Here is a 12,750-nt window from a genome sequence, read left to right on the forward strand (position 1 = left end):
GCGGCAGTGGCAATGGGAAGCACTGGGCGATAGCGTGTATTCAAGTTATTTAGAAGAAATTATCATTTTTTATGACCACGCGTCTTAGGCATGGCGCCAATATTTATTTTGACACGCTTATTTATTGAAGCACTTGACATATATTTATGCGCATGGGCGCACTGTTTAAATATTCATTATTGGTCATTGTATTTGGGCATAGTTCGACTCTTGGGGTGCCCAATCGCTTTATTCTTTATTTGGACAAAAGCAAACACAAAAGCTAAAGCATGCTAATTGTAAATTTGGGCTATTTTTGAGCTTGGAGATGAATAAATATTAAATACATGCTTTGTGGAGTACTCACACAAGGCATGGGGGGAGATTGTACCTAATTGCTCTTTTTGCTTCATGTCGTGCAAGCCTATTCTCTTGGATTTTGAGCTTAAAGTAGAGTTCTTTGTTGTTGGGGACCTTCTAGCACTCGCTACATACGCATATGGTATTCGATTTGCACACCAATGGTATCAGAGCGAAGCTGAGATTGAGGCCTTCCAATCCCTTACCATCTCGCGCGAAGGTGAAGCTCAAGGAATGATCGAGCTCTACAGTTAGTCTCGCGACAATCCGTTAATACCAACATGTTCCTGGTAGTGAAGAATCCCCTGCTACACTGTCGGATCACAAAGGACTACTCTCTAGAGGTGGAGGACCACCCGGGAAGCTCTCTCATGAAGACGTTTTTTTTTCTCAGAAACAACAGTAAGCACCTTCATTAAGATTAGCTTTAAGCTTATTAAAAAAAGCTTAGCTTCAACAAATTTTCGAAACATGGCGGGATGACTTTTTATTGGCGACGATCACGGCGAGAACATACCGCCGTCCTAGTCGTGATGAGAAAAAAAAAACGTTTCAATTAAGCTTTTAAAGTTAAAGCTTAAGACTCTTTAAGCTATTAAGCTTAAAACTTTCAAAGTTTCAATTTTCCCATGGTGACAATTCACACACAACTAATACCGAATTCATCCCAACTTCCCTGCAAGCCCCTATTCACACATGCGTTGTGACATAGACGAATTCCAGCAAGCAGAGAATTGCACGCAGACTATACGAAAAACGTATCCGCTTGGAAGAAGGTCGACATCAATTTCTGTAACGGCGAAGGAGAAAGATTGCTAAAAAGCCATTTTAAAAAAAAAGAAGAGAACAAGCCTTGTAAACCCGACTTTGAGCTACACTCATGCCGCTATAGCAATATTTCGAGTGTGTGAGATTGAAATTTTGCACGATAACCAATCAAAATATGGAAGATTTTATGGCCGAAGGTGATTTACCAGAACCAACGATGGAGCAAAAATTGAACCTAATTATGATGCAGCTTCAAGAGGAACCAAGAGCACGTCAAACTTTGTAAGCTCAAAAATAGCCCAAATTTATAATTAGCATGCTTTAGCTTTTGTGCTTGCTTTTGTCCAAATAAAAAATGAAGCGGTTGGGCGTCACAAGAGTCGAGCTGTGCTTAAATACAATGACCAATAATGAATATTTAAACAATGCGTCCATACGCATAAATATATATCAAGCACTTCAATAAATAAGTGCGTCAAAATAAATGTTAACGCCACGCCTAAGACATGCAGCTATAAAAAATGATAATTTTTTTAAAATAACTTAAATACACGCTATCACCTAGTGCTTCCCAGTGTCACCGTCGCCGACTCTACACATCAACTGAAGCATTCACAATTGTTAGAAAATAATAAAATTAAACCGACAAAAGTGAATACCTAATAGTCTTCAACTATAAAATAAATAAATAGGTTGAAACTCTATTCTAACCTTAATTTAATACGAGTGCACACTCTAAACTCATAAACATCTATTAATTTAAATATATATTTTGTAGAATCACCCACATACATATTAAATTAACGTGACGCCCGAAAAGGATAGACGTCCCCATCAACTTTTTGCACAAGGAATCCACCTTGTGTACGAGCCCCGACAAATAAATATAATTTTACGGAATCCACCACAAATACCAGGAGGCATACTCCACGGTGAATTCCGCGAGGTTTTGCGGTGGATTTCGTAAAATTATATTTATTTGTCAAGCCTCATACACAAGGTGGATTCCTTGTGCGAAAAGTTAATGGGAACGCCTATCTTTTTCGGACGTCACATCAATTTAATGTACAAGTGGGTGGTTCTATAAAATACATATTTAAATTAATGGATGTTTATGAGTTTAAAATGCGCGCTCGTATTAAATTAAGGTCAGGATAGAGTTCCAACTTATTTATTTATTTTGTAGCTAAAGACTGCTAGGTATTCACTTTTGTCGATTTAATTTTATTATTTTCTAACAATTGTGAATGCTTCAATTGATGTGTAGAGCCGATGGCGTTGACGTTGGAAAGCATTGGGCAATAGCGTGTATTCAAGTTATTTACCATACCATGGTTGGGGTTTGTGGTTTACCATACCATGATTGGGGTGGAAAAGCTAAATGTGCCATCTCTCCATCATACCTATATGCCTTTGCATTACCATGTGTTTACTAAGTAGTTCACTATGATGATTTCATTAAACATATTGACCATCATTTGTATTATTACAATGTGACATGTTTGTACAACTATATTTCTCAATCATTCATTTTCACAACATGCATCAAAATCTACACTCAACTCAAGTATGTATGCCAATTTCATCAAATACAAAGTGATTCATTATTTCATTGAACACATTGACCATCACTTGTTTTGTTGCTATGACATGTTTATGGATCTACATTCTTCAATCATTCATTTCCACAACGGGCATCAAAAGCTACATTGCCTCGTGTATGTATGCTTAGCGCATCACATATACAAAGTGGTTCATTATAATGATTTGTTTGAACACATTGACCATCATATGTGTTGTCATTGCAATTGATATTTCTACAACTACATTGTTCAATCATTCATTTCCACAACATTCATTGGAAACTACACTACCTCAAGTATGAATGCCAACCTAAACAAATCTCTTTTTTTTGTTGGTCTATTAAAATATAGAAAAGGTTGCATTGCCTATTACCTTCTTGTATGCCAAACTACAACAAACTCACATATCTTTGTTTTTCAATATTAAATGGAATGACTACATTGCATGTCTGTTCCACTAGCATATATTTTATTATGTTTCTTCTTCGACCCTGAAATAATAGATATTCGCTTCAATTTATTACAAACACAATCATGTCATCACTTCTCATAGTATAAGTTAAGGCAAATCACTTTTTACATGAGCATTATGTCACCTCTACTTTGATGCCACACATTACATTTAGTCATCGGAGACTTAGCAACCAATATAGCCAACATACATACATGTTCAAGTGATAAGAGGCCAACCAAAATTTACGTGTCCATGATATTATATGTAGATATGGATTGTTAATGCTATTTTGACAATAAATGTACTTGTATGTGTTAAACTATTTTTAATATATGGCATTATGCTTCTTTCATACTCATGGATGATGGATAGTAAAGTATATTGTATATGAATTGGTCTGTTGGGTATTAACCTATATTGTATACAAAGTTAAATCATGTTTACTATGTTTTGTTATGGCCCTATGGGACAAGTATATTTATGCATACGTAAAATTTCATTAATTTTCATCTCGAACGAAACCCCTTCTTACATTTTAGGAAACTTGTATGAAATGTGTTTCCCACCTCCCATGTCCGAAACCCCTCACAACGATGGTGGACCCTCATATGCAGACAACACTTTGACATTCTCCCTTTGACTTCAAACAATAAATGAAAACAAGGCAAACCACCAAGGCTATTTATATAAGTTTTTGCCTGGCCTCCAATTGACGAAGCAATACTTTGGAACTTTTACAAAGATGTTAAAGTTACATATTCTGCCTGGGAAGGCACATTTAGCCAGCCTTTTTACAATTGCGCTCCGCTATTTTGGCTTGGAGCATAAATAAGTTAGATTCCCGCATTGATACATGCATATCCCTGATACATGCATATCCCGTGGCACTAACAGAAAATATCTAGTTTACAAGTGGGAGCTGCACATACACTGCAGAATGCCCCAGCAGGTGATGTATACATTCTGCTTGAGCTTAAACTGCAATCAAGCATTTTCCTTGTACTACCATGTCATTGGATGATAATAGTACACAGTCAGCTGCCATCAACGCCTGCATCACAAATCCAAAAAAGAAACAACTATTTTTATTTTGCCTACCATAAGCCCCCATAGAACACCAGTTTGGTAGCATACTGTTAAGAGCCCAATAAAGTGGAGCAAATGTGCACAAGCACCCCCCCTTTATCCTATAAGTTATCAAACTTACGATTCCTGTAGATCCACATTCTAATAGAAACATCTGAAAATGACAGGACACATTATGTTCATCTAGAAAAAGTAAACTGCCTCAAGGAAGTCTCAAAAACAGTAGCAAAAGGCTTATAAATTTCAAGCCATTCAAATGTCAGCCTGATCAAGCAAGATTTCATGTGCGGCAAAAAAAAAAAATTGAACCTTTGATTCACTCACAGCTGGTCTCATAGTTCCTCTACTAGGAGATCGTCAACATCCATAAGGGGGTGGGTGAGACTGCAGTTGCTCACAAGGATGTCTCACAAGGAATCGAGCAAGGATTTGTTTCGAAGGACTCAGATCTCTTGGATGACATGCTGATGATGTACAGGAGGGATCAGAGATTGGTACTCCAGTACACAAGGATCAGATGGATAATGGTGCTTCAGATTGGAGGGATCAGAGACTGCGGAGACAACTGCTTGGTGCAGTTAATAGGTTTTTCGCAGCTCTCTAGTCTGGTGCCCGGCTTATGAAGAATCCTAGACTTGTTGTATTGCTGGATTCTTCAAAGCCAGTAAAGGGGAGGCAACAAGTGAAACCAGCCTTCCTTTTTACACAAGGGTGGTGGAACCCTAAAAATACACCGATGACAACAATTTACGGCAAAGAGTAAATTCATAAAATAAATGATAAATTAAAAATTCAACACACAACACTTTAAGCTAAATTGCCCTCAAGAAACTCAGACAAGCCAACACTTGATTTGCTCCAAAACATTGGCACCCCTTGTGGTATTTCTTCGCATTGATTCCAAAATGTTGTTGTACAGATGAGATTAGACTCAAATCCCCAATAAGATGGCAAGCCTTGCCTTAGACTCAAGGCATACACCCTCAAATCCCCATTTCCTCTATAGACTGAGCCAATTCTCTTACAACATTTGGAATATCTTGCTTTCCTCTAAAACCAACAACCATAAAAACCCATGTGCCCCTTGATTTCACAATCAAGGAAGTTCAAATTGAATCCTCTTTTGGGTTCATGCGAATCAGCCTTGTAGACCACCTCTTCTATTGAATTGAATCAAGGCATCAGTTGGGTCAAGCAATAGGTACACGTTGTTTGATTATGAATGTCACATGCTTTGCCACTGTTTTCACATGCTTCTATTACTCTACAGGGCAATCAATACACATAAGTTGTACACATGTGCCGTTTGCATGTGAGATTAAGTTGAAATGTGTCACGATGATAGATAATCCTAGCTTGGGTAGTTGGGGTGTCACGAGGATGTGCGATTTAGTGAACCTTCGTGACCAATGGGTGACATCGGCAAAAGTTGTAATTGTCAAAAATAACACGTATGCTATGATACTATGTCAAAAAAAGCGACAATGCAAAGAGAGACTAGGGTTTGCGGGGAGTAACACAAAGTCTGTATGGCAAACACTAAGAGTGAAGAGAAACTCAAAAACACAAGAAGAACACATTGATAATGCAATGAATCATACTATGAGAAGAAAAGTTGATATAGCAGAGCCGAAGCTCAAAAGATAACTGCATTGTCCTGTCCGAATCAGGCAGCAGTACCTATGGGGAATTTGCACACTGAAGGGAGCGAAATGCAATCCTTCGGGTAGTGGGCTATCGAAGTAATCACTGGAAGGTAAAGGACAACTATTAAGGGAGCGGACCACAATCCTCTGTTGTTGTCGAAGATATGGAAGATGATCACCAATTGTGGAGGGGTCAAACTGTAGTCATCTGATGCCGGGGACTGACCTGGTCAGCAAAACACAAATCCCAAAGTGTCGGAGCTATCAAATGCAGGGAGAGCAGCCCAAATGCTGACACCATGTGGATACTGATGACGCCAAATGATGGAAGATGAGCCGGGCTGCAAAAACGCAAGTCCTAGCGGCCTTTGTGACAAACAAGTGACGCCAAGTGATGGAAGAGGAGCCAAGCTACAAAAACGCAGGTCCCAACACCCCCTATGATGGATGAGAGATGAAATCATTGACGCTCGATAATGGAGACTATCACCAAAGGCTAGGATGTTGACGCCAAGCTAGAGATGATAACATTAGGCAAGGAAAATATCTCCACACTAAAAAACGCAGGTGAAGGTGGAGCCTAATGGAAAAGGGTGCTGACGCCAAGCAAATGATGGTGACACTAGGTAGAAGATGCTCCAAACGCAAGGCTTGATGATGGGAGAGGGCGCTTGAAGCAGAAGAGAAAGGGTGAAGGTAGCCACAAGCCACAAATCGCAATGTCCTCCTTAAGGGGTGTGAGGGCAGTGGAAGGGGCTAGTGAGGAAAGGGAAGGGTGTCTGATAATGGAGGAAGAGGGGTGAAAAATGACTAAATAGTGGTGGTGTGGTGAAGAATGAATGACGTGACTACCTATTGTTAGGCATAAGCTGTCTGTGGTGGTGCACCACCGTGTGGGCACCCACTGACAAAGTAGTAAAATGTGGACACCAACCCTTTTTAGGACTATCAATGCGAAACCCTAAAATGAAGTGTTTGAACTCAAGAAGTGGTTTCCCAATACCCCCTCTTAGGCCCAAAAATGGATGAAGAAAGAGAAGCGAAGAGAGATACGGTGAAGAAGAAGAGGATCCCAGAGATCCAAGATTTCCACATGAATATGTATTGCTTTTACGAATAACATAACAGAATACAAGGCCTTGCTAACAGGTTTAAATCTAGCTAGATGTGGTGGTATTCACCGGTTATTGGTGAAAGGCAATTTGCAGTTAGTGATCAACCAACTGGATGGGACCCATAGTGTGAGGGATCCCATTCTAAGGATATACCATCATGCAACCTTAGACGCCCTTGAGATCTTTGAGAAAGTGACTTGCCAATTGATTCCCCGACAATGAAATTACTTTGTAGACTCCCTAGCTAAGTATGCCTTTGTTGAATATGTCTTTCTTAACTATGGACTTAAGGGACTTTTACCGTTGCCTCCTAATGTTAATCCAAGGCTACTATGGAGACTACTTTTTGACATGTCCTCCAAGCAATCTTTGAAGATTCTGGGTATCAATAGGAGAAATGATTGCTTGAGCATAGCCACCCCCGAAGAGTAAAGGGAGGGTGACAAACTTTAGAATGAGGAGATGCCTCCCCAAAGGGTGGAAATGCAAGGACCCCCTCTAAAGCCGAAGAAGTAGAAGACCCCTCTAAGGGCAAAGAGAGTACATCCCCCTTTGAAGCCCCCTCTACAAAAGAGAGGGAATCTAAAAACTCATAGATCACGGACTCTGGGCTCATGTAGAGCTCGATATCTCAAACATGACCACATCTAAGACTGCAAGTCCTTTTCAGCCGTGGAGTCTCCATCCAAATGGTCTTGTGCTATTCTTGCATGCACTTTAGCCAAGTTGTCATGCATGTCATGCTTGTAGATGCAATGTGTTAACCCTCAAACGAACGAAGGTGGAAAATCCAGAAAAGCTAAAGCAGAAGACGAAGACAAAGGCCAAGGCAAAAAGAAACGGAAAACAAAGACGCACAAGGAGAAGAGTCCTAAATAAGGGAGAAAGGCGCACAAGGAAAAGCGCAAGTCAAACTTTTGTAAAAGAGCGCAAGCGCATCATGATTTAATTCAAGGAGCGCCGGGCTCTCACCCGTGCAATTTGTAAATGTAGACGGACGATGGAAAGGAATCTAGGAAAATAGAAGGACAATGGGAAAAAGGGCCTAGGCTATGGCCGGCCATGTAAAAAAAGGGGGAAAAGGGGATAACCGCCTAAAAGGAATTTAGGGTTTTGTATATAAAGTTGAAAAGTGAATAAGAAGCTCATTCTTGTGTGTGGCCAAAAGTAGCTCTCCTCTTCTTCTTCTTCTTCTTCTTCTTGCTTGCTTGAGCTTGTGCTTGAGAGAGGGAGTGTGAGAGTGTGAGGGTGAGGGACCGAGGAGGAGAAGCTCTCCATCTTCTCCTCTCTTCTTCTCTTCTCTTCTATTCTCTTCTCTTGCTCGTGACAATGGAGCTTGGAGCGTGGAGCGTGGAGCTTGAGGATGGAGCTTGCTTGAAGCTTGCACTTGGATCGTGGAGCTACCGGAGTGCGCAGGAGAGGAGGTACTCGAACGGCATGGAGGTAAACTCACTACACCCGTAGATATGGATGGCGCGTCGGCTATGTGAGAGGTAGCCATTAGTGCTCGGCTTGGAACGCTTGAAACAATAAGCGGTCCGTGGGTCTTGGGGGTTAAGCGAAAGCTCCCACATTTTGGTTCCGTTGCCGAGACAAACGGATTCAAGCTTGAGCACTTACGCGCCTCACATCGAGCATCAAAGTAGGGTATTCATCCCCGAAACGGAGCTTGAGATAGGTAGGAAGTTGCGTGCTGTTAATCTTCAAAACAAGTAAGTATTTTGGGATATTTTGGTTGTTTGATGATTGGAAAGCATGGAGGATCTATTTCAGTTTTTTGCCTTCGATTTTTGTTGCATTTAGCGTAGGTTAGAGTTAGGAAATCGAACCGGAAAAGGGTAGGGTTCACTGTTTCAAAACAGGGCAAAACAGGGAAAAATCGTGCAAAATGCGCAAAATACTCGCTAATGAGGCCTAAGATCGACAAGAGAGTGATTGGGAGCGTCAACACCATAGCTGGGAAGGCATATAAGAGCCACGAGGCCAAAAGAGAGCTCATTTGTGCCATTTCAGTGTGAGAGAGAGAGAGCTAGAGAGCCCTAGGCCGTGTGATTCGATCGCATCACCGACCCATTCAGGTATATGAATCCCTTCCTCAATCCCCCTAGATAGGATCTGAAGGGTCGTGCTTGGGATGATTATGTAAATCCCAAGAATCGATTGAAATTTACATTGCGCTGTCTCCGTCGCGCCACGTTCGGCCCGTCTGAGTGGCCACTTCTAGGCCGAGTCCCAGAATCGGCCCTCGGCCCCTTGCCATTCGGCCACTCGGCCCAGAACCCTAGTCGGCACTCGGATTGTCCGAGTCAAACTATTCGAGTAACCCTACTCGGACCGTCCGAGCCAGAACTTTTTGACCACGTGGCACATTCGGCCTTGAGCCATTCGGCCCGTCCGAGTCAGATCTGGAGATTCGGCCCTTGATCCCGAGCCATTCGGCCCGTCCGAGTGACCCACTCGGACCCTGCAATTCGGACCACTTGGTCGGAGTGCAATTTTCTGTCAAATCTGTCAAAAATTTGACCCCACCCGGCAACTACGCAGTGGCACAACTCGTTGAAATCCTTCGGGTGCTAAAAACTTGATTCTGGCACACGTAATAGAAAAAAAAAAAACCATAGCGACAGCCGCTTAGCAGCTAGAGGTAGACAATTGTGAGACACAGAGACTTAGATGCAAACCGTTGAGTTGTAAAACCTGATTGGCCAAAAACGAACGCTGCAACATATTAGAAAGCCGCTGAACCCGCCAAGACGACCAGAAAATTGACCAACAAACCTATCAGGCCCAAAACGACGCAAGAGTGCGTAAGCCGCTTGGAAATTGGTTGCCACACTCACCCTGAATTTTCGCACTTGAAGTACACTTAAGGAAACTGAAAGCTTGATTGAGCACAAGTGCAGAGGAAAAGACACACGTTGAGTGGCCATAAATTGAGGATTGTATTCAATAAAGGAACTCACTCAGATGAGCCACTCAAGGACCCCACCAATAGGAGAGGATCCCCGCAGAGCGGGCCCTACCCCCTCTGCACCTCCCCAAGTAGGTTGGAGAGAAAACCCGCGTCGTGACAGGTCCTCCAAATTGGACCCTAGCGTAGCAATAGCTCTACACGAGCATGGATTCTTCCTGGCAAAAGAGCAACCAAAAGCCCGTGCCCGAACAAAGAAAAACAGAGACCCTAGAACCTCAATAGGCCCATCTAGCCAACCGGGGCAAAAGGCCACACTGCAAAAACACATACATGTTGCATTCGGACTGCATCTAGTCAAAGCCGAAAGCAACAACATCAAGCTACAATCGCGAGAATGACTAGATATGACAGTCCTGACGATAGATGCTCCTTAAATATCCAAGGCACCAGTGGAGAATCCACATCTGGTCGTGTAGCTCAAGGGCATCTGTCAGAAGGCTTAAATTTACAAGCCAAGACCCGGAAGATGAAGACATAGTACCACCTGCTTATCTTAGGATCAAACTCACCACGAAGAGAGAGCATGCTATCGATGCTCTGATTGATGAAGGAGCAGATTTTAACATCTTGACCTATGAATCATGGACCCTACGAGGCCAACCAGAGCTCACACCAACTAGTGCAACTCTTAGCCCTTATGGGGAACACCCACAAGCACTCATAGGAAAGTGCAAAATCCTTGCGACAATTGAAACGGAAAGCTTGCCTATCCTATTTCATGTTCCTCCAAATAGTGCTAGCTGCTGGAAAGAAATCCTCCTAGAAAGACCCTTGAAAAGAGTGACCAAGTGTGAGGTTGACTATGTAGCACAGAGGATACACCTGACACTACCGGGTGTGAGAATAGTCAAGACCTTTAGCAAGGGTGACCTCATCGAACCTCGAGGGAAAGGCAAGCAGGGTGCTGACATGACAGTCAAGCCTGCCGACGAGAGCGGAGACTTGTTGGAAGAGTTAATACAAGCACAGGTCGAACAACGAGAACTAGTGAGTGAAGCCATGCCGGAAACAAGAAGATCAGGAGACAATGCCAAGAACGGCCTTTGGACTTACAAATATCGTAGAAGATCCCAAAAGAAGCCCAAGCCTTATAGACGCAGGCATCGATGGAAGGTCAGCATAAAGCCGCGATGGATATCCAAAGCGTTGCTATGTGCGCAAGGGTACTACGCAGGTAACCGATGGATTTGGGTACCAAAATCCCCTGCTAAACCGCCTCTATCAGCTGAAGGCCAGGGTGCATCAAAAGCAATGAAGCACAGGAGGAAATCTAAGAGAAACTCTAGGTCTCGAGGCAAGAAACCAGACATGATTGTTCAAAGGAAAGAGCCTCAACCTAGCATGCTAAATAGATCGATATCATATGTAGCCATTGAGCATGCACAACAATCATTAGTACCCAAAGGGCCTTTGATTTCCCAAGGGGAGAACAAGCATCATAGACACAACATTGCTCAAGGCAAGGCTGATCGCTCAACAAAAGAAATGGCACAATCGTCTAATAGCCTCGAGCAAATCATTCAGCCAGTGCCAAGTCCACGTAAGAGCCCTAGATCTCCTACATTCTCTTTTTCCAAACGGACACAGGAAACACAACAGCGGTTGTTAAGGGAAACTGCTCAATTCCAATCTCTATCTCCATCTAAGCTTCCAAATGTCCAAGAGGTGGGACATGACGCCATCTGTAGCTCTCGACCCAAGGATATGCATGAGCAATCTAATGTGACTGGATCAACTCATGCTCGATCTACGCAGATGAGTGCTCAAAGGGCAGCAAAAAACACGGCCACTTCCGATCGCCCTAGGAACTTGACACAGCAATCCACCAAGGGTAGCCAGCCCACTAAACTAGCTGCTACTACTTCCAATCAGGGATCCAGCAGTCGCAACCCTTAGCTGTGACAATGCCCCTTGTGGAACGTGTCCTTAGTAGTTTACCTGTGGAGGGGTGTCGCAACCAAATCCCTCGACAATTCCAGCACTTTCAAAGTGCCTAACGCCTAGACTGGAGGAGTTAAACACAAGGGAGTTGGCTAGAAAGCTAGACTCTCCGAAAAGGGAGGTAGTTATGCTCTCACAACCTAGCGAGGCTATTTAGCAAGCCACGGCCATGTCCCATAAGAACACACTAAAGAAAGAGAATGCTGAGGCCCAACCAAGCACATCAACGGTTGATCTAGTCCAGGGTCCTGAGTCGTGGAGCGATGCACCTTCATTGACCAAGAAAAAGAGGAAAAAACAACGAAGACAACAGCAATCACAGGCGGTTGTGGATCCCAAGAGCATTGAGACCAAGAGTGACGGAGAGCTGGGGAATAAAGCATCAAGTCCATCCACCAATGAACCCATTGATGCCTCTCCTGATAGCGGTGAAACCTCAGTCACATCTGTGTGCTCTGAAAAATCAAAGCAGCCATTGCCATCAACAGTTGCTTTCAACACTCAATCCACCGACAATAGAACTCATATCGATGAATCAAGAGTGGATACAATGTCGTCACAACAGGGTGACAAATCTATACCAGTCACATCCGAGAAGAACCATGACAAAATAGCAGTAAAACCTCAAGAAAAATGCACAATCCCTGAGAGCATAAGCAATCCTAGCGTTAACCAATCTTGCTCATCTAGGCCTGAACCCCAGCTAGGCTAAAGCCTAGACAAATTCCTAGAACCTTGCATGAGATGGCAACCGAGCAAGCCCTCGTTGAACATAGAAGTGTCGCAGAATGCTTATTTGAGTTGGATGTGAAGCTCAAGGTGTTCACACGAGTCTACGTCCTTG

General features: G+C 42.9%; 1 protein-coding gene across 1 annotated transcript in view; it reads right to left on the minus strand.

Annotated features, from left to right (window-relative positions):
- Positions 1-4,161: 4,161 nt before the first annotated feature.
- LOC148035774 (E3 SUMO-protein ligase SIZ1-like) overlaps positions 4,162-12,750 on the minus strand; it is a 70,517-nt gene continuing 61,928 nt past the window's right edge. Inside the window, exon 17 of the mRNA XM_087677789.1 lies at positions 4,162-4,195. The gene's annotated coding sequence lies outside the window, so the exon portion shown is untranslated. The remainder of the gene's footprint in view (positions 4,196-12,750) is intronic.

The sequence above is a fragment of the Lygodium microphyllum genome, chromosome 5, assembly GCF_053477565.2.
Source record: "Lygodium microphyllum isolate KBCC chromosome 5, Lygodium_microphyllum_v1.1.10, whole genome shotgun sequence".
NCBI lineage: Eukaryota > Viridiplantae > Streptophyta > Polypodiopsida > Schizaeales > Lygodiaceae > Lygodium > Lygodium microphyllum.